Source organism: Rhea pennata, chromosome 1 (assembly GCF_028389875.1).
Source record: "Rhea pennata isolate bPtePen1 chromosome 1, bPtePen1.pri, whole genome shotgun sequence".
NCBI classification, from domain to species: Eukaryota; Metazoa; Chordata; class Aves; order Rheiformes; family Rheidae; genus Rhea; species Rhea pennata.
In genome coordinates this window covers 6,324,076-6,348,913 of record NC_084663.1, presented here as the reverse complement: position 1 = coordinate 6,348,913, position 24,838 = coordinate 6,324,076, and positions in this window count along the sequence as shown.

Below are 24,838 nucleotides of genomic sequence, written 5' to 3'. Positions count from 1 at the left end.
GACATGATCAGCTATTCAGTATTTAAAAGGCAATGAATTAAGAGAAAATGGCACTGGGGTTAGTCATGAAAGCAGAATCCTGCAATAAATCATTTCCAGCAGTGAAATAACGGGAAGGAAAGGGAAAAGAAGGGAAAGAAAGGGGATTCAGGAGAAAGACTTAGCTAATGCATAAATATATGCTATCGGTACTTGTATGTGGATGGCATTAAATCCTCCTTTCCACCAAACTTCCTCACATAATTTATCCAGCTTAAGTGATATTGACGTGAGTCATATGTTTTTGTTGTGTTTTTATGATAAAAAACATCTGTAGTGTAAACATATACAATTATATTGCAGATGACTGATTCATCTCTTTTTCCAAATTGATCTATACCACTTCCATGGAAGAATATTAACATAACCAAACTCTGGATCTGATTTTATTGCAGAACTCAAAAGCTGCTTTAAAAAAGTAGATAGAGAAATGTTAATATATGCAGCAGAAGGTATTTTAAATAAATATCTGTCAGATAGTTAAATCTGTGTCTCCCTGGTGTTAATTATGGAGCAATCAGAAGAGGACAGGGAAAAGAATATTTATTGCAGGTTGAAAAGCCAGTTATTAGGCCTATATCACAGCAAACCATGTAGACCTACCTTTACAAGCTGTCTTTTTGGTGATGGATGGAGTTCTCTATAAATATTTTCCCACCCATATTTGAATTAGGGATACTGATAAATGACAGCGAACAATTAAAAAATAACTAAAAGCAATAGACAGAAAAATATAGTAGGCTAAGGCAAAGAACTTAACCATGCTATGCAAAGAACTTTACTCAGCTATCAGTATGAAGATAAAGTCTATCCAGGTCAATGAGAACTTGACAAGTTGAAAGCTATACTTTCCTACAGCCTAAAACCATGAAGCATTCAGACAAGTAATTCCCATCGATTTCAGTGGAACTTATGATTTTAACTGCTTGTTTGGATCCAGGCTTGAGTGCTTTGCTAGATCTGAGATTATGAATGTATTGGTTAGGACTAAAATGTTCAGCTGGGCCTAGGGCAGTTTGGAGTCTAATTCCCGTTGACCCTCGAGGGAAGTTGAGCACTAAATTACCAGCTCTCCCCTGCAATCCTCGCTGTAAGGTGCTAAGTTATACATGGGCATAATTGCAAATGGAATGGTTAAATGCACCTATTTGTTCTTCAGGAATATTCTTGGGTATGTACTTTAATCAACCCAAGGGAACTGGTGTGAAATTGCTATATGCTAAACGTCACTTGTCTGCGTTTTGCTTGTAGTTTATAAATGACTGGCTCCTTATAATGTGAAATAATCCACAGGAAGAATGTAAAGAGGTCTATCAACAAAGGCAGGTCTGAGGCAGCTAAATCTGACACATCTCGTGTTAGTCCAGTAGGTCTAACACATGCACAGGACCATTTATTTGCACATGAGCAAATTCGTCTATACTGCACCTGCCATTTGTCTGGGAAATCTGAGTGACCAGAGATGGGCACGGGAAATAAACAGAGCGGCCAAGTGGTAGGTTACCACTAGGAGCAGCAGTCACTGTGGAAAGTGGTAGGAGCAGCAGTTAGGTCTATGTGATTTTTTCCCATCCCTTATGTGTAGTCAGTATTGGGACAATATCCCTCGGATTCACTACTGCTAATATTAATTTTATAGAAGTGCTTATTTCAGTCCTTTGAGCATACACTGTGTCTATCAGAATTCCATAAAATCAATCCTATTAAATGTGATATATACACATGCATGATTTTAGATATAAGGCTTTCATCAGGCTATGTCAATTTAAGCCAGAGAAAGTCCTGGTCCTGTACCCTTGGATATACATATGTACAGATACAGTCTCGATCTCATTTATTTTTGTTAGACGTATTCACTATGCTAAATGCTTGTTTGTGTAGTTTCTATAGTGAACACAAAGAATAGCTCCTCAGACAAACAAAGAGATTTAACAGGAGGAAGCTGAGATGTACAAAGAGACACTTAGCTTATTGCTGTCCCACAAAAGTTCTACATGCTTTATATTTCTACTTGCATAAAGTATATTACCAATTATCCTGAATTCAGTAGGAAATTCTTGCAAAGATACAGATTTCTGAAAGAAATTGCAGGGAAAAAAAAGGTGCTGTACCTTTGTGTAGAAATAGAGATTTATTTTGCATGTCTGCTTTGTAAAGGCTTTAGGGTATAGTTTTTTCTTTTCTTTTTTTTTTTGGTTGCCTGGTGTTTTGTAAGAAATCAACTATTGAAAATCGAGAGCTGAAAAATGAGATTAAATGAGGCTAAAATGAGATTCAAAATGTATTGGTCAGAATATTAAAAATCAATTCCCGTCTTCCCACTCTAGTCCTGTTCAAAATCAAGATCCGAGCGTCACTGTTCTTGCCCAGTTTGAATGACCATGGACATCAGCAGGCGATGAAGTGCTGTCTTTGTATCCGTGTTCTCACTAGAGAACCAGAAGCAGCTACAGTGACCAATGCAATCTCCCACTCCTGCCCATACACGGTTTTAAGATCATAGACATAGAGTGAAAAACTCTCCCATTTTCTTTATGAAAAACAATGTCATTCTTGAGTATACTGCAGCATAAGAGTCAGAAAATTCAAGAGTATCATAACCAAAACCGTGAACATAATGCCCAGTGATTTCATACGCATCCACATTCCAAAATGCATTCTACTAATGCTGATAGAAAACACTACACATGCAGCAAGGGGCTAGACTGTAATATGCCGGATAGAAGGAAAATTTAGTGATTTTGGTCTTTTGAGCAGAATTTATCCTGGCTGATATATTAATATGATATTATTATGGCACTAGTAATGGCAGCATCTGTGTTGTCTTTGTATTTTCTGCACAATTCTTTCTTTCCCAACGTAGAGCTCATACAAAAATAGATGTATAAATATATTACCATTTTCATGTCCTTTTTATTTGATTTTACTGTAGTATATTCATTGCAAAGCACAGTCCTCCTTTCCTGAGCCAGTGAGGAAGTTGGTTGTTGATTATCTTAGCTAAAATCCAGCAACTAGCAGAGCCCATAGCTTTTCAGATGCATTTCAGTATGATTTTCGAGGCATCTATTAGCTCACTGTTTTTGTGGCAAGAGCATGCGTCTGTTTGAAGGGTAGGATTAATTCGTTCTTTTGGACAAAAAACAACCTGCAAGGCAGGAACTGCTAAGAAGATGCCTAGCCACTTCTATTAGAGGTTTGCGTTTTAAAGGGCAGGCTCGTTTAATGTGAAATACCCCTACGCTTCTTTGAGCCCTTGGCATTCTGTGTGTCTCACAAATACGGTTCCCTGTAAGGCAGAGGAGGAGGAGCAGCAAATCTCTAGGGCTGTCTAAATTAACTTCCCGTTGTCTCCCAAACCTCCTTGAGAAGCAGGAACCTGTCAATGATCTGAAATTGTTTTTTTTTTTTTTTTTTTTTTTTCCCAGAATGTTGCTCTTGGCCAAAACGGATGTCTCACTAAAAAACATCTCGGGCCATGAAATGTTATAGATGGAGAAGGGGGTTAAAGACCCTACAGAAGCTTTGGTTTATGTGAACATCTTGCCTATTTGACTAAATTAATAAGCTCATGAATTTTAAAGCCAGAGAAGACCGTTATGATTAACTAGTTTGACCTCTGTCAAGTATGACTTCCTGCATAACACAGACCATACTTCATCCAGGGATTTCTGCCTCAAGCCCAGCTATATATGTTGTTAAACTAAGATGTATGTTTTATAAGTCCATCTCATCTTGATTTAAGGACTACAATGACACTTGGTAATTTGTCCCAGTAAGTTAGCTCATTATACAGTTAAAAAATAAATGAGTTTCCTTTTATTTCTAGTTTGGACTTTTTTGATTTCAGCATCCAATTATTAGACCTTATCCTGCCTCTACTAGATTAAAGGCCCCTCCAGACTCAACCTAAGTACTTGTGCAAATACTTAGAGACTGTGATTTAAGATACTTTTAAATCTGTTCATCTGAGCAGCCAAAAAGAGAGTTCCTTTAATGTTTCTGCTACATATATAAGTATAATACGCATTTCCAAAAGTTACCATATTTTAAAATCAATCATTCCTTTTTTATGTAATCTGAAAGGAAACAATTTGTTTATCCACAACCTGCTTGCATGTTACCAGATATTGTTGATGTAGATGGTGTTAGGTATCGTTATACCTTATGTGTGTATATATATATGTATATATATATATATATATATATATCTCGTTATACCTAATATAGAGAGTGTGGAAGAGGGGACAGGCTACTTGGGAGAATTATAGGAATGCAGTCAGAGTATGTAGAGATGTGGTGAGGAAGGCTAAGGCCCAGCTGGAACTGAGTCTGGCAAGGGATGTTAACGACAACAGGAAGGGTTTCTTCAAATACATCAGTAGCAAGAAGGTCTAGGGAAAATGTGGACCCGCTACTGAATGGGGCAGGGACCTGGTGACAAGGGATGCAGAGAAGGCAGAATTACTGAACGCCTTCTTTGCTTCAGTCTTCACTGCTAAGGGCAGCCCTCAGGAATCCTGGAGCCTGGACGTGAGGGAGAAAGTCTGGAGAAGGGAAGACTTTCCTTTGGTTGAGGAGGATAGGATTAGAGATCTTCTGGGCAGGCTAGACATCCACAAATCCATGGGCCCGGATGGGATGCACCCAAGGGTACTGAGGGAACTGGTGGATGTTGTTGCCAGGCCGCTCTCCATCATCTTTGAAAGGTCCTGGAGAACTGGAGAGGTGTCTGAGGACTGGAAGAAAGCCAGTGTCACTCCAGTCTTCAAAAAGGGCAAGAAGGAGGACCCAGGCAACTATAGGCCAGTCAGCCTCACCTCCATCCCTGGAAAGGTGATGGAACAGCTCCTTCTGGATGTCATCTCCAGACATATATGGAGGAAAAGAAGGTGATCAGGAGTAGTCAGCATGGATTCACCAAGGGGAAATCCTGCTTAACCAATCTGAGAGCCTTCTCTGATGGAGTGACTGGCTGGGTAGATGAGGGCAGAGCAGCGGACGTTGTGTACCTTGACTTCAGCAAGGCTTTTGACACTGTGTCCCTTAACATCCTCCTAGAGAAGCTCAAGAAGTGTGGGTTAGACGTGAGTGGACAGTGAGGTGGACTGAGAACTGGCTGAAAGGCAGAGCTCAGAGGGTCATCGTTGGAGGCGCGGAGTCTAGTTGGAAGCCTAGGGCTTCCCCCCAGGGCTCAGTACTGGGTCCCATCCTGTTCAACTCCTTCATCCATGACCTGGATGAGGGGACAGAGTGCCTCCTCAGCAAGTTTGCAGATGATACCAAGCTGGGAGGAGTGGCTGACACACCTGAGGGCTGTGCTGCCATTCAGAGAGACCTGGACAGGCTGGAGAGCTGGGCGGAGAGGAACTTCCTGAGGTTCAACAAGGGCAAGTGCAGGGTCCTACACCTGGGAGTGCTGGTGGATGACAAGTTGACCATGAGCCAGCAATGGCTGGCCAGGAAGGCCAATGGTCTCCTGGGGTGCATTGGGAAGAGTGTTGCCAGCAGGTTGAGGGAGGTGATCCTGCCCCTCTCCTCAGCCCTGGGGAGGCCTCATCTCGAGTCCTGTGTCCAGTTCTGGGCTCCCCAGTACAAGAGAGACATGGAGCTACTGGGGAGAGTCCAGTGTAGGGCTATGCAGATGATCAGAGGACTGGAGCACCTGCCCTATGAGGCACGGCTGCGAGAGCTGGGCCTCTTCAGCCTGGGGAAGAGAAGACTGAGGGGGGATCTGATCAATGTGTACAAGTACCTGAAGGGAGGGTGTCAAGGGGACGGGGCCAAACTCTTTTAATTTGCCCGTGTGACAGGACAAGAGGCAATGGGCAGAAATTGAAGCACAGGAAGTTCTGCCTGACCGTGAGGGGGAATTTCTTCCCTGTGAGAGTGACGGAGCACTGGCAGAGGTTGCCCAGAGAGGTTGTGGAGTCTCCTTCTCTGTAGATCTTCAAGGCCCGCCTGGATGCAACCCTGTTTAAGATGCTCTAGGTGACCCTGCTGAGCAGGGAGGTTGGACTAGATGATCTCCAGAGGTCCCTTCGAACCTTACTGATTCTATGATTCTATAATACTTTCCAAGCAATGTATAAATATTTGTGGTGGTCTAATCTAAAGGGACTGTGACATTGAGTGTCATCTGATTTTACAGGGTTGAACTAGTTTCTTTGGTGCTTCCCAGAAAAGTGATTTTTCAGAGGCATTTTGTAGACAATGGAGAGCAGTGAATACTATTTTAGGGGAAATTTAGCAGATTTTTCGAAGGTAGTGAGATTAGTCCCACGGCTTTTAGTAGAAGGTCCACTGTCACAGCCAACTGGAAGAGGTTTCTCTTTTATCCCCTGGAACATTCATAATGAATATGACAAAAATTGAAGGCCATTTCAATTAGAAATGCCAGTAACCTTTTTTTTCCAGCCTAATTCAGAATTTCAAAGCTTTCTTTTACAAGCTCTGGATTGAAGCTCATCGTCTCTTGCCTCAGGCTTTGTCACATGGATTACATCCCCAGCATCTCACCCATCCAGAGGCACTGTGCGTCATGGGAGCCTGTGACCATGATGCATCACAGATGATGACATTTGAATGAGATATAACCGAAATCTTCATGTAAAATGCCCAACAGACAACTTTCTAGCTGTTATAGTCAACACTTATCCATATTTCCAGAGGACAAAACAGTGTAATTGCAAAATACTGGAGATCAAAGAGGGAAAAACGGGAGTTTCTGGGAAGTGAGAATTGGAGATCAAGAGTATGCGCACTAAATAAAATGCTCTAATTGTGGTAAAGTCTTTGCTAGGCAAGGGCCTGTAATTTATTACATCTTTCCTATATTCCTGGTGTCAAAGATTCCCAAAGTGTCATAGCATAGAAGTCCTACTGTTCGTGGTACTAGTTATGAAAGGTGTATGGCTTGAGTAACCAGCTTGTTTTAATGAAACTTTCACAGTAGCAAAACTAATGGAGATGCCTTATAAATAATGAATTCATATTATATTTCTATAACAATCATTCTTTCTGTGAAGAATTCATTTAGAAAAGTGGGCTCTTGTCTAGAGAGGACTAGATGTGAAATAGCCTGTGTCATACAAATCAAAGTTCAATCATGTTTTGCTACTGGATATGATTCAGTTCCTGAATGAGGTGCCTGCCTGTGCTCTATTACCAGAGCCTTCACTATAGTCAACAGAGATTTAATTAATATGATCAGTGGTATCTAAAGTGTGATTGATCAGGCCACACGCGGGTATCTCTCATGGGATTTGCTGAAAGACTCTCTAGAGCTCATTGATTGTATTGAGATGGGCAAAATAAAAAATGAGCTCAAATCATTTGCCTATGAAGTGTTGGCATAAAGGATTGCTGTGGGTGCCTCATCTGCTCCTCAGCTGCCGGGTTAGAAGAGCTTGGGGTTCTCATAAATCCTGTGTCATAGCCACCAATATATGTGAATGCCTTAGATAACTGGGGTATCACATATCAACATGGGAAACTGCATGAACAGCAATGAGAGCTTAGCTATCCCGCTCATATGTGTTGACATGTAAATGTTAGCCCCTTAATCTCAACCCCAAACCTACTAAATATGAGTTGCTTAAACTTAAACCAGTACTCTAGGGAATTAATGTTGTCCTCTATCTCCTCACCCATTTGCTGGAGTCATGTGGGGTGGGATAAAGCTCACTCTATGGGATTCAGTTTCCTCAGACAGACCTCTGGTGTTCTTTAAGTGTTGTGGAGTATCCTGCCTAGCCTCTAGTTGCCAGTTTACAAGCTCTTGAGTCTGTTGTAGGCCCTGTATCACATCTGCCAGCCCTACATGTGTGCTGCAGATATCAGAGGGCATCTGAAATGACCCTAGGTGTCTATGTTTGGGCAACTGAATCAGTAGAATCAGTATCAGTAAGGTTGGAAGGGACCTCTGGAGATCATCTAGTCCAAAGTCCCTGCTCAGCAGGGTCACCTAGAGCATCTTAAACAGGGTTGCATCCAGGCAGGCCTTGAAGATCTCCAGAGAAGGAGACTCCACAACCTCTCTGGGCAACCTGGTCCAGTGCTCCGTCACTCTCACAGGGAAGAAATTCCCCCTCACGGTCAGGCAGAACTTCCTGTGCTTCAATTTCTGCCCATTGCCTCTTGTCCTGTCACACGGGGCAACTTAAAGGAGTTTGGCCCCAACCTATATGTCTAAAAAGTGAGTTGTTGAGGTCTGAGCTGTACAATATAGCCTCTCTTTGGAGTTACTAAAGAGAAATAGGCACATTCAGAAGGTGATTATTATTTTCCGAAGTGACCTGGCAAAAATGACTGTTTTGGAGAAGATTAACAGCCCTTGGAAGGCAATCATTTCTTTCTGTAGACTATGCGGGGAACATAGAATGACTAGTTCAGATTTAGAGAAGCAATTTTTAGATGCCTAAGTTAAGGCAGATGAACTCTGTCACTCCAAGTGACAAAAAGTCAAGTCTTAAAGACAAAATTACATGCTTTATTTGCCAGTAGTCTTAAGACATTTAGAGAAAGTTTTTTGTCCTTGCATGAGAAAAGTGGTCATGATATTAAGGCACAAGCACAAGGAAATGATTAGAATCCATATTTGACGTACATTAAAAACTAACTGAAAATTAATTTACAACAAAAAGCATGTTATAATAGGCTGTCAATATATTCAATTTAAAATGTACCACATATGATCAAAGAATGCCACCCAGGGGATTACACTGTCTGAATTCCTCAATAAAATAGCAACCTTTAGATGTATTAAATATTACATTTGGAAAAAAAAAAGTAAGAATGAAAATCTATAGCTAAAAGAAACACAAGCCCAGAGGGAGAATTCAAGATCTGTTTATGTGTAATTGGGTTTTTCTTTGTGAAAATCTTGACAGCTAGAGGAGCTGCCTTACTTGCATGAGACTCTTAATCACATTCATGAATCTATATGCTGCTAACTGCATACTAAACTCCTGAAGATTTACAGCTTTTAGTCTGGTTTTACCTCATTTACACCACCCGTTACTCTGTAGAGCTTACACACTGCGTATGGGGGGGTTGGAATTTCTGCATTAACTCAGTATCTTAATAATTAATCTAGAGTGATAAAACTGAGAGTCCGAGCACTGTTGCACACACTGAAGTAATTTAAGTTGCGACAGTCTGTAATTCATACTGTAAATCAATAAAGCGACTGACACATTTTATAATTTGGCATAGGCACACAAGTATGCTAGATTAATAAAAGTGAGTTCAAAAAGATAAAACTTTACATTAACATTTTACTTAGCCCAGTTTCATGATCAGTAATTTACAAGCTAAGTCATGGCATGTTTGGAAAGAGAAGGTTGCAGTTTGAGCAGAAAATTAGCAGCATTGTGAAATATTTGTATATTATGGTCCCACTGAATCCAACCGTAAAAAATATGAAAGCATCAACAGGACAGGGATGGAATTACAATGGAGTATCTTCCTTTCAGAGTGTCTCCGTGTTTTAGCTTACCTTTCATATAAAATTTGGGCTCTTCTCTTTCAAATTCTGAGCTGCTTGCTTCTCTGATGTCCTTTCTCATTACCATTTTCTAGCTCTGCCTAGGAGACCATACTGTATTAGCATTTCCCATATTGATATTTCACTCCTCAGAATACTCCAGAACCTACTATTTGGGGAATTCTGTGATGCAGGTTCAAACTCCCGCTGAGGATGTTTAACCACACTGTCACCTTCAGCATTCCTACTCAAGGCTCATCTTTAAAGACAGATATTTCCAAATCTTTAAATTAAGGAGCGTGAGCAAAGGAAAAGCTGATAGTGGAACATAAGAGTTCATGATGGTTATTTCAGTGTCAAGCATTGGCATTATCTTGCCAAAAATCACATTGTCTTACCTAAACTTGGGAAGAAGTAGAAGTGGAAAAGAGGGAAAAACTAATCCACCTTAGTTTGTACACAATGTGTGTAGGCAATAGGAGAAATAGTTGCAGCTCAAAATACATAGATTTCTGTTCAAAATAGGAAGCCTGAATTAGTAGGTTTTGGAGCATTCTGAGTGAGAATATCTTTAAGATGAACCACAGTGTGCCCAGAGATGCAAGTTACGGGACAGAAAGCAGAGTTTATGCTATTGAGGGAAACCAGCCAAGAGTGGATTTCGGATCTTGCTCCTGGGAATTTTTTTGTTCTTGCTGCCCAGTATGGTAACTAGAGGAAGAGAAGGCATTCTCACCCAAATTACTTCATGTCCTAGTGCTCTAGGCACTTCAACAATGAAGCTGCAGCAAGGCATGTTTTCTAACTCTGCACAACAAGCATGTCTGAGCATATTTGGGCAAGTTAGGTACTGAATGAGGAGATACCTAATGAGTTTTTGTATCTTCACTGGTAGCCTCTCTTGGAAGTGAGGTAGATTGGATCATTGAGGGAGACTTAGGTTTTTGATATATTACGTTCAGTTTAGGTGGAATGGGGATTTAGGCATTCCCTTTCACACTGTCTACTTAGACAGTAAACTCCTCACAACAAAACTGATGTCCAGATTCTGAAGACGTTTGTCAGCATTTAATAAGTAAATAGCAAGTCCTTGGTTAGGATGGGGGAGTAAGAAAAAATACAAGATCACATACAATGAAAAGAAGACTTTTAAGATCCTGCATGTGTATTCTGCCACACATTGCCTGTCCAGCTTTAGGAAAGTCACTTTTCTTTCTTGTTCCTCAGTTACTATGTATACACTGAAGGAACAATTTCATTCTCACAAGTGTTGTGTGAATAATATATGTACTATGCTTTAGAAATATCAACACACTAGAGAGACGCAGCTAATATAAAACCCTGGATGAAAAGCTTTTATGCTAAACAGAACTTCAGATTAGCCTCTATGCCCAAATTTCCAAGTGTAAAAAATGGAGCTAATACTGCTTGCTTAGTCTACAAGGGATTTTAAGGTCTTTAGAGGACGCCAGCTTGTGTAAGTATAATGTATATAATGTAAACAAAGCCTACATAAGACTTTATGAAACACTTTAACCAATGCATAGTATATAGACAGAGTCTTAATTTCCCTCTTCACATTTCACATCAAACTATACAATTTGTGGTAGTGTAGTTTAAAACACAGTTTTAACTGAAATCCATTAAACACTAATTAAAACCTGGAAAAGGCTTAGGTTGGACAATCCTTTAATGCAATCAATTAATAAAATAAATCCAAAAGTTGTCATAGTGATCGAGGTTGGCAGCAGTCCGTTAGCTACTTTTGATTTCATACCACGTGGTAGTATCACTCTTTGCGATACTCACTCTTTATGACAGCATTCACTCTTTTTATCTCTGTTAAAAGAACTGGACACTGACACTAAAGCCTATTGCAGGCAGTGTGAACAAAGTCTGAGGGGCAAACTCTGTCACCTACTCAGCACAAGACTAAGAAGTAGATCAGCATTGATTTCATTTCTATGAGCTAACGTTGAAAACTAACTTTCCTGGAATTCTATATTTAGAGCTCATGACAATAATAAAATGAAGGAAGAAATCATAGCAACTCGTTTGCTTACAGTAAAATAAGAGCAGCAGTCTCTACCTGAAATAATACAGTAGGAGGTTAAGCAATTGTGTTTCTAGTTTTCAGTCAAGGTTTGTACAGGCAGCGGTGTGATGCAAGTATCTAATGAAGATATAAATCGTGTGCATTTATTTTTAGTTTTTTAGCTCCATATGCACTTAATATTGAAGTCAGGTTTATATGTGGTCTTTTCCTTCAAGTGAATATTTGTATTTTCTGTAAAGTTAGAAAAAATCCCCAAGTATAAATGGTCAGAACAATCAGAAAAAGAAAAATAGCTATGATGTGTTAAGAAACCAGCAAGAGTTGTGGGAAGGCTATTAAGGAAGACTGTTTCTATGGTTCTGTCTTCCCCAAAAGATATCTCTAGAGGAAGATTCATTCTATCGCAGCCTAAGGAACCAGATGAATTACTCTGTTGAGGGGCTTATTGCAGTCCATTGAATACAAAGGGATCCCTACAGTAATAAACTCTCTCAGTTTTAAAATATTATATTAGCACATAAAGGCTTTAATTCTACTCATGGTCTGTTGTGTTAGATGTTTTAGAAAGATATATAAGACACAGAACACATCCTTGCTCCACCAGCTAACCTGCAGCATGAAGCCAAAGTAGCTTGGGATACATGCAAATATTAAACTGAAAGCTCTCTTATAGGGTTGGTTGAGGATCTTCCAAAAAAATAGGTTTTCCTGAAAAATTGTTGATTTGTTGAAACATATATTGGTTTTAGTAGGACAGAACTTCCCACCAAAGAAGTAAAAATGAGAGTCACTCCAGAACTGTCAGCTACCTGGTGGCTAGAGATTGAACCTGAGATGTGGATACGGAGATTCAGGTTCCTGATCTGAAGTAGGTATAGCAGGATTTGGATTTTGGCACCCCACTGGAATGCGGTATTATTCTCCTCTCTCCCTCTCTCTTCACCAGTCTCTCAGAAAATTTTTCCAGTCTTAGTTCCATCCTTGTTTGGACCATATACATTTCTGGAATTTCATAACCTCTTTTCCACCAGTACAGCTCAGATTTGTAGTACCATACCTTAATTGGCAACCAACAAGAAAAAGAAAAATGTTTTGAATTCTGTTGCATCTAGACAAGAATCATGGATACCGAAGCTGATCCAAAAGCCACTTAAAAGCATGAAAAATTTTACAGGAGCTATCTATGTATAAATTTCACATGTATGCAGACAATGCCTACTGGTACACAACATGTAAGCAGCACTGATGCTTCCCAAACATGGAGAAATGAATCACTCTAATGGAATGATCCAGAACAGAAATAATGTCTAATTTATGCTTAAATATCTCGGCATGACTAAAATACCATACCAATAAGCAGAGATGGCGTGTTTATGTGCACCTATTTATGAAGAGTAGAAGTCATTTGTTTATGCCAATGAAAGACAGGAGGAAGTACATACATGAACAGTTATATAAATTCATTAAATTTCTTTTTATATGCACATCCTAAAACATAAATTTCCAATTTGCCAATCCATCTTCTTCCAGACTCTCTCCAATATTGCAGTTGCAGTGAGAAATCTAGAAATCATTATCCAGCCTTCAATCAGTAGCTTACACACTAGGGTAACTTGCTTTATCTTAATAGTAAGATAGTGACTGGCAAGAGCAATAACACTGAGATAAGAATGGATTCATATTGCTCCTTGTCAACATTCTTGGCACACCGCTCCTTTTTTATTCTCGAATAGAGACTCAATCAATCCTAACTCACAAAATTGCTATTGACAATGCCTGGAATGTTGTAGAGACTTTAATGATATATCAGTTTTAGAGACATGTGACTTTTATAACTTTCTGTAGAACAGCTTGGAAAAAGATAAGATTGTTTAATACAGACAGAGAAATACAGTTCATGAAGCGTCTTCACATCACTAAAGACACTTGTGAAAGACAGTTTGTCACTGCCGCCTTTGCTTTGTCCGTAGCAAGTGTAAAACATCTGCCCTGTGCATGACATGACCCATCCAAAGAGAGTGAATTAATTGTTAGTAACACCTAAAGGCAGATCTAAATATATGAGAGCACTGGACTCCCCGTCCTGCCCATGCATGGACCCTGAAGAACACGAACCAGCTCCAGCCACGGCAGACTGTTCCCAGCTTCCCAGCCTCCCTGAACCCAGGAAGCAAGAGGCCAGGCGAAGGACGTCTCCAGGACCAGGTACTGCTGCCTTCGCAGTTGGGTTTGGATGTCTGAAGACACTCTTCTGGAAGTCATATAATAAATACAACCATCCTTTGGGTGCTGGCTCTGAACTTTAGGACAATATATATTTTTTTTTAGTTTTTTTTTAGATTTCAGCCTCTGAGGAACACCTAACTATCTATTGCGGCCAATCTGCTATGGAAGTGAAGTTTGAAAACTGTCGGCTGTGATATCAGATGGCATGACAACCCCAGCAGTGCTGCGAAGAGGCTTGTTCAGATCATAGGAAGGGTTATGTGACATGATTACCTGTGTTAGCAGCTGGCCAGACCTAATATCTCAGTTCTACTGTTGCAGTAGTAATGAGTGATGCAACTAAAAACAGACCCTGTAGGCTGAAAATCTTAATGGGCTAAATGTAGCCTATGATTTCATTTTAAGTAGCGTACAAGCCAAAAGATTTCCACACTCTTTCTGATTGTTACAAGATAATGCTAAAATGTGGTTCAGCGTGTTACCCACTAAAGGTATTTGAGGCTTATTTGGCATGCACAAAGTAAAAGCTTGTTAAAAAAGGAGAGTTAAAAGATAGTGAAACTGAGGAAGACACTCGTCTTCCCTAAATAAAGACACTTGACTTCCCTAAAATACAGCATCTAGCATAATAAGCCCGACCAGTCTATCTCTCAGTCTAGTATTCTACCTGCTAGTTATGATGCTTGAATATATTTTTGCTAAGAATGCAAGATACTCAGTCCATCAGCCTTCACAAGCCTACATCCATTTAAATTTTGGAAATACATGCTAACCACTCTAACTCATAAAGACAAACATACTTCTTACAAGGATTTTAGTGCAGGCTTAGGCTGATCTTCTGTTTTATATATTCACCTTGGATTTGTTAATTAAGCTTCTTCTTCTTCTTCTTTTTTTTTTTTTTTATGTTCTTCATGACTTTTTGGTAGAAATGAGTATTAGACTTCCATCATTCGAAAGCAGAGTAAAAATAATTAGAAAAAAAAATGATACAAGTGTAATCTTCATAATTAAACAATAAGACTGCAGTATATAGTTTCGCATCACATAGTAAATACTAAGTTAGGGATCCTAGATGAAATGTCAGAAGCTTTTTCTTACGAGTTTATATCAGCAACTTGATTATCATATTGATTCTGCATATCAATGAGATAACATCCCACAGTGTTTATTTTTCACCCAATTGCTTTCTTGAACATAATAAAATTAAATCCAATATGATATTAAATGCAAACATACAGTGATATTATATGTAAATATCCATTTAAGAAGCTCTCTGCTTATTGATATTCAAATTTACTCTGCAAGTGTAACATTGCAGACTACTATAATATATCTTTCAACCTTCATCCAGGGACTGGAACTAAAAAGAGGATAATCTTTTTCTATTCCTTTCCATAATAACATTGCATTATTTATGTAGAGGAAAATGAAAATAGTAAGTCTATTCTGCCTGAACTATGCTTCTTAGCTGATCCTTTCTGTGATTGGTCTTGAAAAGCAGAATGGAAAAAAAAAAAAAAAAAAGTATGTGATGCACATTGTAAACCTGTGCTGGCCAGACTGAACTTTGGATAATTTTATTTTGCCCTCTACAAATCAAGAGCTATATTTAGATTGGAAACTCCTGACATGGGCCAGAACTTTGTTTTTGGTTTGTACTGAGACTCATGCTTTGGGCTCCCATCCTTGCACCATTGCTCCCTCTTCTGCACTGCAGTAACACTTGTAAAAATGGCTTGCTCTATTTTTTATAGACTTGCAAGCCTTGGTGTTACTGGGTTTTTTTTTGCAGTGACATTGCATGGTCTCAGTATGTTCAGCAGTGGTTCAGACTATGATCCCATATGAAACGGGAAAGAAACCATCCTTCTTAGTGGTGCTACTGGTACCTTACACAAGTGCATTTTTTTTGCTCACGGTGGCGTTTCAATCCCAACTTTATCTCAACCTATGCAGTTTTTTTATCTGTTGCTGACATTATGTGCTCAAAGTCATTGTCTTCTACCAGCTTCCTACAAAACCCTGTCTTTCAGTTTCCTCCATACTGGTATGCTTGAAACGTTATCAATATATTGATCTGCCATTACTAGTACAAAAATAAAAAATTAATATTTTTAATAAAACATATATAAGTAAAAAACAAATATATTGTTTCTGTAACTTAAGACATGTCATTGACTCAGACTGTCCAAGCACATACACACATACAGTGCATGTTATAAAGAACTACAGGTGTATTTTGAAGAACTTTATAGGTCAGGCTGCTTATTATTCTCAGAGAGGCTCTCAGAAATATCTGGTGAATTTCTTAAGGAGATTTTTAGTTCCTACATTGGCTGTTGCATCTTGTGAACAGACTGCTTGTTGCATGGGAACTCTTAGATTAACAGCTTGCACAGTAGTAAGCTCTCTATAAGAAATAAATGCTTTGTTTCCCGGAAGAGAGTTTTTAAAAAAATTCACTTTAAACCCCAACTTTCTACCAGATTTTTTTTGCAGAGATTAGTTGAAGGCTGTGAGGGCTGTGAATTACCCTTGAACAGTCACGGTTCAAAGTAACAATCACAATTACCAGAATATTAATTGTTGCCAGCAAGTCAATAAGGGACTAATTCAACATTGTATCAGTCTAGTTTAAGGTAAACAGGTCTCAGATGGTTTTATGCTGGCTGGAGCTTTCTTATTCAACAAAGAGAACAGAATAAGGAACATTACAATCTATAATAAATCTTCACTAACTGAACTGGCAACCTAATTTGCCAAAATGATCACTGGAATTCTCATTTCACATAAAATTCCTTATGTCCCATTCAGAGGGACCATATTTTCCTTCCCATATTTCTTTGATTTGTTGCACGAGTAAGGGGAAAGCTGAATCAACCCATCAGACCTTTGCAGAGTAAAACTAAGCAAAATTGTTGATCAAATTTTATTCCAGAATCCAACCCACAGAAACCCAGTGATTTAACACAAACTAATCACAACACTGAAAAAGAGGTTCTTTTTTGGGTTGTCTTAAGACTTCATGTAATTGCACATCTGAAACAAAAATTACAGCTGTGGCCTCATGCTTGGGACTTTCTCTGTTAATATATGATATTACACTTGACTTCTCCTTTTGCAGTTGTCACTAGATAAAAATGTAATTGCTTTCTTTGTTTAGCCTTGCCTTTGTGCTACAAGGTCTCCATTTTACAGACAAGTATTTTGCATGTTGTAGCAGTTAGTATGTTGTTGCTTTAACAACTTTTGGATGGTTTGCTATCAGTTTCTGCTCCATAGGTAATAACTACCCCTTTCTCTCAAGTACTTTAATTGTTTATCTGAATTAAATCATGTGTAATTTATAGATGAGTGGGATTATGTTGTTCTCCATGACATAAAGATTTTTCAGTCTAAAAACAATTTTCTTCTAATAGGATCATTTTCCCTTTTAGAGACACTTTCTTTATTAGAAATCTTGTTTCTTAAAAACATTTGATCATACTCCATGTTTTGTCTTGTGATGATAATGTTGGTTTTTAGTGATACTACCTTGTTTGTAAATTAATGAAAAATGAGACTGAGTACTTACTTTCAGACAGTTGCCCAGTTCATACACAATGTAATACAGCTAAATATGCTATAGAGAATCTTTTTTTGATGTAGAAGTTTATGTAACAAGCATTCAGTCAATTTTTGTTATTTGTCAGAAGAACTTCAGAATTACAGGAGAATTTATTTTGTCAGCATTTAAGTAATGGAATGGGTCTTTTTTTTATCTCTAGATCTCAGAAACTGAAAAGAACTTAAAAAGTTTCCTCTCTGTTTAGTACTCTTACATATAATTGTGTACAAGTTGAGATTACCCAGACACAATTTTTAAAATCTTTAAATGTGATGGAGCTACCTTAAATGACCGAGCACACTGACAAAGAAATGTAGTGGTATTGCACTGTAAACCATACAGTCTTAAAATTATAAAAGTATCATCTCGTGTGTGCTAAAGCCATGATATCACACATGTATTAGAGGAAAATTTATAAAAAAGAACTGATGCTAAACATTTTGGCTATAAATGTAACCTTATTTAGAAACACATCACGATAAAGAAGTAGAAAGGGATTTCTTTTACTGAAAGGTATGCCTTCACATTTTGATTTCAACAAACAACCTCACAGAGTCTTAGAGTCATAGAACAGTTGAAGTTGGAAGGGAACTCTGGAGATCGTCTAGTCCAACAACCCTGCTCAAGCAGGGTCACCTAGAGCATCTTAGACAGGGTTGCATCCAGGCAGGTTTTGAATATCTCTGGAGAAGGAGACTCCACAACCTCTCTGGGCAACCTGTTCCTCATGTTCAGGTGGAACTTTCTGTGGTTCAGTTTCTGTCCATTGCCTCTTGTCCTGTTGCTGGGCACTACTGAGAAGAGTCCAGCCCCATCCTCTTGACACTCTCCCTTCAGGTACTTATACACATTGATCAGATCCCCGCTCAGTCTTCTCTTCCCCAGGCTGAAGAGGCCCAGCTCTCGCAGCTGCGCCTCATAGGGCAGGTGCTCCAGTCCTCTGATCATCTTCACAGCCCTACACTGGACTCTCCCCAGTAGCTCCATGTCTCTCTTGTACTGGGGAGCCCAGAACTGGACACAGGACTCGAGATGAGGCCTCCCCAGGGCTGAGGAGAGGGGCAGGATCACCTCCCTCAACCTGCTGGCAACACTCTTCCCAATGCACCCCAGGAGACCATTGGCCTTCCTGGCCACAAGGGCACATTGCTGGCTCATGGTCAATCTGTCATCCACCAGCATTCCCAGGTCCTTCTCTGCAGAGCTGCTCTCCAGCAGGTCAGCCCCCAGCTTGTACTGGTGCCTAGGGTTATTTTTCCCTAGGTGTAGGACCCTGCACTTGCCCTTGTTGAACCTCATGAGGTTCCTCTCTGCCCAGCTCTCCAGCCTGGCCAGGTCTCTCTGAATGGCAGCACAGCCCTCAGGTGTGTCAGCCACTCCTCCCAGCTTGGGATCATCTGCAAACTTGCTGATGAAGCCTCAGTGTAACCTCACCTGATCTCTCCACTTTCTCTGGAGAAATCCTGACTTCTCATAAAATTGTGAGCATTATTGAGGGCTTGAAACTTGATAAAGGGAGGGCACATGGATTGTTTGTAAGAAGAGTATTGTGTACTTAGAGATTCAGCACAGCAAGTATATGAGCTGGAAGAATCTTGCACTAGAAGGCAATCTGAAGTTTGTCTTCAAACGCAGTTCTTTGGACTTTTTAAAATTTGTGACCTTTTTTCCTTCATTCCCATCTAAAAATCACCAGAAAGAGTATTTCTTTGTGCAAAGTTATGAATAGGTTGCTGAAACCAGCTAAATAGTGATATTTTAAGGCTGTAACTGAAATTGAGGCTTTTTTCAGTGGCACCCATTTCAGTTTTAGGAATGGACTAAAAACATTTTATATGAAAACTGATAACAATTTTTTAATAGGATAAAGCTTGTGAAATGTAAAAAGACCATTGAGGTCAATAGGAATGTAGTCCTGAAAGAAAAGCAAAATAGATACCTTTTTTTTTTTTTAAAAGGCCTTTTAAGGAAAAAAGGAAAAAAAAAAAAAGAAAGAAAGAAAGCACGGCCCCTTATTTCAGCCAAGATATCATGATCACACTAATTCTGTGTAGCACTGGAGTATGAGAAATGACTATGATAGACTACATATAGAAGTGAATACTAACATTTCCCTTGTCCCTGGTACTTCTCTTCTCTACTGGTAACTAAAGATAGTCTGAAGCAAGCAAGCTCTGTGTGGCTTATGTCCGCGTAGCCGAACCAAACCCTCTTGCCCTCCCAAAAGACGGTGGCTGCATCACAGACTGCTTCCTGAGAATAGCCTCTGGCCTGTGATAACGCCCTGCTTTCTCCAGGAATCATTTGGGAGAGCAGTGACTAACGCAAGTTAAAACTGTTTCAAAACCGTCCTGTACATAAACTCGTGAATTTTTGTGGCCTAGCACCGTCTCCAAAAAGAAAAATGGGCTCTTTCATGAAAGAATCCAGCTCTCTTTTTCTCGTAGTCCAGGCTTCTCAGCTCTTGGTTGCTCTGTTCCTGCTGCTCATGTATTTGCCTGGAAAATACAGGACTTTGCTGAGAAAAGCTTGGCAGGGTTGAGAAGGGGGAGGCACAACAGCTACAAATTTGGTTGTGCTTGGAACTGAACTGGGAAGCCTCCAGAGCACAGGAATTAAGTCAAAAGGCCAAATCTGAAGGCTAATACAGATAGTCATTAAGTGTGGCTCAGGCACAAAAGGGGGCCCAGCTGCACTCACTGACCCGCGGGATATAAAATACCACCAGCTAGTTATTAGATTGTGTTTTTCATCAGTGAAAACTAAAGTACTTTACGAAGGAGGTCAACCGTGTTCAGTAGATGGGAAAGCTGAGGTTAGGACGTCAGCAGTATGGTGCAAAGTGAAGTGGTCATTTGGATGAAACCCTTTGCTTAGATTTTCAAAAATGTATGGAAAATAATTCTCCCTATGGTTCGTTGTCCTCTTTGCTCATTTTTTCACATTTCAAAGCTGTACAAAAGCATCTTGGCTTTTTCAACGTGATTAACACAGCCACAGAATGGGTTTGAAGTCAGTGTGTAGTTTGGTCTAAGATTGCTTTTAAAACACAACACGTACTGTTTTAAGGTGTCAGTAATGTTGTGCATCATACACTAAGCTCTCCCATATCTTCCTGTGTTTAAAAGGATTTGAGGCTAAAGCTGTTTTAACTTCAGCTGCAGAAGTCAGAGTTCACGTGTACAGCAATGTAATAACTTGTTGCAAGGTGGAAAAAGCCAAAATTTACAGGAGATACAGGCAAAGAGATTTTACTAGATTTTAATGGGTTTAGCGGCTTTAGTAGATGACAGTAGAACAGACATACCTGGCAGAACTGGTTTAAAAGCACCATGATTTGACCCTAAGGTTCTGTATATAACTTATCTCGCACCTATTCCCTCCTGCCGCCGGCTTCCACCCCATGCCAAGTAATGGAGCAGAGCCTAGAAAGCCCAGAAGAGCTGAGTGGTTTTTACTAAGGCATTTAGGGGTCAATAGTAAGATATTCACCAAATGTCAGAGGACAAATTGTGCCGAGCTCTGCTGAAACTCAAGGAATGAATTTGGATTATCCCATCGTTTATGACTCTGCTGCTAACTCATTGCATAAGGCAGGTCTCAGCTGCAAGGCCTAGAAATAGTAATTTCTATTGTAACATCTTCATTGTAAGTAGCTTTGATAAAGTCTGTAATGCTACTGAAAGACTGAGCACACACAAATAAGAATTGAGGTGATGAGAGGCAGAAGATGGGTGGCTTTGCACTAGAGAACATGTGACACCACAATAAATGAATGGCTATGATTTTGCATATAGGTTCTTTAACACCCACTATGCTCACAAGCATATAGATTTAACTTCCTGGTTCTAAAAATTGATTCAACAAACATTTTATACTGTAGAGCTTGGAGCTAAAGAGGAGAATATTCCATATCCTCCAAAAACACAGAGAAAAACTATTGTGTTGACATTAGAATCAGTCAGCAGCCAACTGATGAATTTATCGAAACAGCTGCAAATACAATATTTCCTTTCAGTTGTTTTTAATCGAAATAACCTTTTGTGACTATTAATAGTTTTCATGTAACATCAGTTTCAGCCTGACCTGACCTGACACAAAACTAAATATAAACTAATGAGCACTTAACTCTCCATTACATAAATGGACATTTATCAGATGACAAATTAAAACCAATAAGACACCAAGACAAATGTGCTGTCAACAGCATTAAGATGGGTCATTTTCACTATTCCTCTCAACTGCAGATTAATAAATATTTCCTATTGCAGTCATTCTGTACTTTGATATTGATTTCTACAGCGGTCCAACACAAGTCAAAGTTCCTCCACAGACCACAGTGTTAAGTCCCACAAGAAGCACGGTAAATGAGAATGCACCTCTGAAGTAATGATGACTGACAAATCTATAAAATATATTTCAAGACAACATGCAATAAACATGCTCATGTTTTTTGCATGTTATTTTCAGTTACAGAAGTCACTCGCTGGATATTGCAGTATTTCAAGTACCCTAAGTATTCAGGCAGAACAGCAAAGGCGAAGGGAAGTCTTTGTGATCTATTTTAAAAAATTAGGAACAATCTAGGTTGATTTAGTTAGTTTTACAGCTAATTGATTTAATGCATGCCTGGTACATTAGTTTAGCTGGGAACTTGGGAAGTTTTCATTTTTATTTGACAATGCCTTTCATTTCTTGAAGAAGCAAATTTCTAACAGGAGGTGATCATTTTAGTCATGCTTCGGAAAGACATTTCTACAAAATGAGGATGCAACTCCTACTGATGTTAACCCTTACCTGAATCCTGGGAATAACATCTCATCCTTAATGAGCAAATGCCACATGTGATAAGAAGCCTTTGGTGAGGAGCAGCAAAATATAAGTGACTAGGTTATAATTGGGCAATGAGATCTAGCAGAGTGAAAGACATTTCTGGAGTGGATTGAGGATGCAGTTAATGATTCTCAGTATTCAGTGCCTATGCTCATCGTGCCATGAAGAGGCAGAGTTCACTGGCTGTCAGAAGCACATGATGGAAAATGAAGATATGTGGACTTTCTGGTACTGACTCACTAAGTGAACATGTGAAGTCGCTTAAACTATCATTACCAATGCCCCTCTATGAATAGACACCAAGAGTTTGTAAACTACTTTCAGAACTTCGTACAGGGGTTACATACAGAGCTATCTATCAGGACCAGAAAAAGTGAGGAAAGGAGGGATGGAGATCAGCCTACTCGATACTAAGTGATGTGAACAGTTCTGCTGGGTAGAGACAGAACCCCAAAACTCACTAGGACTGGTATTTCCATAATCAGCTGCAGCTGGGCAGCCTTATGGTGTACAGGACTCCCTGGAAAGGTGAACAGGTTGGGCTGCATTTTTCCTTAAGACCCTGACCCTGAGGCAACAGCATAAATTCTAACTTCAGCGAGAGAAAAAAAGAATACTTTTTGTCTTAGCTTCAATATTAAAAAATTGAAATCAGAAATTCAAACACAGACTGGGATTCGTGTGTCTACCTTTTAGCTCCAGCATCAGCGCTATGAATGTAGAAGCTTCTGCAAGAGTCCACGCTTTCAGAGGACATTAGGATGAGGCTCATCTGATGAAGTGGAGCCATCTAAAATAGGGTGAGACAAGTTGCAACCTTGGCTCTTGGATGTGTTGACTATTCCTCTAGTAAACACAAAGGGAGTTTAAAGTAATGCTGAAATTTAAATGCGGAAATGTAGATGCCAGTGTTTACCTATGTATACATCTAGAAGCCAGCACATGGTCAGACAAATTCCACCATGCAGTAAATGCATAGTAAAATAAATGATCTTTTGCTTTTCCTTTTGGAAACATTTTCAAGAGCAGCTTGCATTTTTCAGTTAGTATTTACTGAACTAAACCTGAATCTAATCATAAATGGGTGAAGAACCAATGCCTGTTGAACAAAAAAAAAAAAAAAAAAAAAAAAAAAAAAAAATAGAGCATTTCCAGGGAGTTTGTGATGTATTTTGGGTTTGTGGATGAGATTTGAAAATAATGATCATTTAACCTTTTCACTCTAATCCCTCCATGGTAGCAAATGTAGGAAATTTTTTCCTCTATGACCTCATTCCCGCTGAACTTCAACTTCTCTTTGGAATTAATTAGAAAAGGGCCTATAATTTGCCCTAGCTCAATAGCATGTTTTCAGAGGAGATAGAATGGCAGTGACTGCAGTTGCTGATGGTCAGTGTGAGATACACACACGTACTTGGACCTCTTTACTCCAGCGGAAGCAATGCACACTGTTTGCGGTATCAGCAATGTCTGTTCACCATCATGACTCACTTTATTTTTTAATGTTACCTGGCTCTTTTGTGTGGAAAGTTTTAAAAGGACAGGCAGATTGGAATTAGACCTTCTCACATCTTCAGGTATCTAGTAACATAAGAAGTTGCTGACTAGTTCCTTCTGTGTTCTGTCACTCTAACAACAATGCAAGGATGCTGATTTTATAGATGAGGAAATTTAATACTCTAAAGTGAGTATTATTTTCTTTTATTTTGTCTTGGAAAAGATCTCAAGATACTTCGATTCTCTGGAAAAAGAGTCAGCTGAGGAAGTTCTCTGTGTCTCTGATTTACATTAGAGAGTAATAAAAGTTTCTGTCTTTTAACTATTCTTTAACTTTTTGCCCCATTCCTTTAAAGCAAGATGCTGTGTCCTATAGCTATTGCCACTTAGTAAGCCAGCTGCTGAAGAGGGTTCTTGGAAAAAACTTGCTATATATATATATATATGTGCTTTTTAGCCAAAGCAAAGGCCTTGCTAGGGATTACAGTCATTCCTGGGGGTTACTAAAACTCCTTGCAAAGAGCAAACATCTACCTTCAAAATAGGCTAGACAGTGCCAGGGGTCCGGAAAAGATTCCCCGAGGGAAGCTTTTTGGGTGCAGTGACTTTGCAGAACTCTTCCATTTGAATGCACTTATCTCAAAGGTAGATACCTTTGTGCCCAGGAGACGCATACGAGAGTCTCTGGGGAAGGCTGTGATCTCATGAGGTATCATAGTCCGTTTCTGCATCCATGCAGAGACGGGCAAACGCAGTGAGGTTTCACATGGCACTGGACCTTCGCGAGAATGTTGTTGTGTACTGAGCCTTTGCTGTTTGCTTGTGGGGACGTCTGGGAAGAAAGAATAAATTCTGTTACCTTTCTCTCTGCCAAGATAAACAAGCCTGCTCCACAGTGCTCATCAGAGGCCTGAGGAAATTGGGCAGCTGTTAAAACTATGGCAGAGCATTGGCAAGAGCAAGGCGTTTGCTAACTCCTTGGGTCCCAAGTCCTGCGTGGGGCTCAGAGCTTACTGACCGCACTTGAGATGCCTGGGCGAAAGAAGCTGCTATCCAAAACTGATCTTTTAGCTTACTTTTGAGTTCCTGC